Raw genomic sequence first — 3,105 nt, forward strand, 5'->3', positions numbered from 1 at the left:
AAGCAAATTTTGCCTCCAAACAGCTGAACTTTGACACAAGTATGTGAGCACCTCCAAACAAGCAGTACACAATGGGCAACAAAATACAAAATACAGCACTCGTGTGAATCAGTGCACCATTGCTTGTCATTGTAGCCTATGACTGTATGTAGCTACAGTGGTGTTTGTAGTCAAATTTACCCTCTAGAAAAAACGCACTCAGAAGCAGATATAGTTTGATGTAAATTTTATTGATTATTTTTTTCAGACTGTGCCTGACAAATGAAATACAGTTTTTACTGATTGCTTCGACCTGTTTAAAGAAAATCATCACCATCTCATAAAAAATCAATAAAAACTGTATTCCAACAGAGAATACATGGAAATAAAAATAAAATCCTCTACTGTGTGAGACATTGGGTAAACAAAAAACAGTCTTTGACAGTAAAGAACAAAAATCTACAGTAGGCCTTTAGATTAGACCTTTATTGTCATTGTACAGAGCACAATGAAATTACAGTTCAGAACAAGAAGACAGAACATAACAAACGTAGGAGAACAGGTGCTCTGGGTCATGCTCCCTCTGACCCTGCACAGAGCAAGGATCATCTTCATGAAGACATCATGAGGAGGTGCAACCCTCCTAAAAAAACTAAAAACCACACAAGGACAGAGGAGGAAAAAAAACAGAACATTACTATAAGAGTATTAGAGAACAACACAGGCCTGCAGACTGATTGTAAATTGAAAAATTCTGTGAAGAAGTGTTTAACAGGTGCTTTCAGTGTTTCATACTGAACGCTAAAAGGGAGTTTGGACTTCTTTAATGACATCTGTGTTAACTGTTCTGCAAAACGGTGGAAAACTGTGTCAATCCAATGAGAATGGGTTCACACATTTACAAGAGGTGTCTTCTGCTCTGCTGAGATGGTGATGATGAAGACTGAGAGGTTCCCAGTTCCTTCAAACAGGTCAAACCAGTCAATAAAAACTGTAATACAACTAGTCCCCATTTACCAGCCCATAAACACATTTTACATAAAGACTCAACTCATAAAACCTCATCCTTCTTTTCTCATGAACACATTTTGTTCGACACATTTTTAATAAACAGTGAACACAGATACAGAATCATTCCAGCACTGCACACTCCATGGTTTTAGCTCTGATGATAAACATAAACCACCTGTGTCTGAATATTAGAAGCTACCTAACTCTGTTCGACATTCCTTCATAAAAAAATGTCTCTATCAGTCTGCAGGCCTGAAAATGTGCAACATCTGAGTTGTTCTTTACCAGCATGCATGGAGGAGGTCCAAGACAGAAGAGACTCATTGTCAACAGTGGATATTTCTACTAGCTTTATTTTAATTTTCCTAATTTCTTATTCTGTGATAGAGTTTATGTATTTTGGTTTATATTTCCAGTATTGTCTGTAACATTTACAGCATTTCAATTTTTAGCCACACTTTGAAAACATGTCTTGGAAGCAGTAAAATTTGCATCAAAGTGTTTCTGATTCTGGATCCCGTTCTTTGCAAGAAGAACCATTTGACCCAGCCTGATTAGAAAGATAAATGACATGGAAGGGATGTAACGGGCCRCAGAGTGTTGTGTTTGGGCTGGTTGGATCTGGGAGAAGGTCAGTCACTGGTTGCAAGTTGTGTTGTTTGAAGACAGTTTGCTTTTGTTTCAWATTTTAAATGTTTTGGCTCAGTTCGAGCCTTTGGCAAACAAAATGTGTCACTTTGACCATCGTGTCACTGTTGAGTCCTGTGTGTTCACTGTTTTGATAATGTGGAGTTTGAGTGGACTACTGCGTCAAAGCAACCAAGAAACTCAACAACTCTAAACTGAAGACGAGTTGCAAATGATGTGATCTAAGGCCAGTTCAGACTGCAGTTTGATGAAGGTCGTTTGTCCACAGCATACCAATGATCAAAGCAGGACCAGGACAAATACTCATGTTCTCAGTGACCACCCATATCTGGTCCTTCAGATAACAGGAACTGTACTGCTGTGATGGTCAATACCAACAGTATTTACAGTTTAGTGGAGCTGGTTTCATCTCTGTATACTGCTATACAGTTATTATTTCATTGATGTTTCAGTACTTGATGTTCTCATCATATCCATAATGACGGTGGTCGTCCTGCCCTCCTCTTCCTCTTGCTTGGCCTCCTCTTGTCACCCCCTCCAACTCAAACTCATCTTCCTCTTGCTCCGTCCATTGAACCATCCATTGTTTGGAACCTTCATCAAACTRCAGTCTGAACTGGTCTTTATAGATGTGTTCACATCGTTTGCAACAAGTGTCTTCAGTTTAGAGTTGTGTTTAATGAACCACTGGACTAGTGCAAAGTTTTCAACATTAACATTTTAATATAACATTATAGTCTTTACGGTTTTTAGAAAAAATTTTTTTAGAATGTCACCTCCCAATGYCATTTTGGACGTCCTAACCACTCATTTTACTCAGGTACTTTTCTTTGAAGATTTTAACTTGGCGGTACAGTGGCTCAGTTGGTAGAGCCGTTGCCTCTTAGTAAGAAGGTCCCCGGAACAAATCCCAGCCCAGCTTATAACTGTTAGGTTAATGCTAAATTGTCTCTATGWGTGAGAGAGTGATTGGTTGTCTCTATGTGTCCCTGTGATGGACAAGAGACCGGTCCAGAGTCTGCCCCTCCCCTCACACAGTGACTGTTGGACATGGGCACCCATGACCCTAAAAGGAAGAAGCAGATAACGATGATGGATGGACTTTACCTTTTATCAAATTTATTTTATAGTAAGATTGTACTTTTACTCAAGAGATTCTTAACCTATGGGCCACGGCCCAATTGTGGGCCGCAGCGCCACCTTGAGGGCTTCAAAAGAACAACAGGTTTTAACTTTGGGCCGCAGAGGGCCGCAAGACCACATTTATTTTGAATAAGGTGCAATACACTTTCTCACCACTAGTAGCAGTAGTGCACCACTCAGATGTTTAACAACTTTTTTCAAATGTAGAAGAAGAAATGGAAACTTATTTTAAATGAAAGTAACTCGTCAAAAAACACCAAAGTTTGTCACTAATATGAAGAGCAGCTTCTGGTTCTACCATGCAAAATTTTAAAAGTTCAAACA

This window comes from Austrofundulus limnaeus, unplaced genomic scaffold (genome assembly GCF_001266775.1).
Source record: "Austrofundulus limnaeus strain Quisiro unplaced genomic scaffold, Austrofundulus_limnaeus-1.0 Scaffold629, whole genome shotgun sequence".
Taxonomy (NCBI): Eukaryota; Metazoa; Chordata; class Actinopteri; order Cyprinodontiformes; family Rivulidae; genus Austrofundulus; species Austrofundulus limnaeus.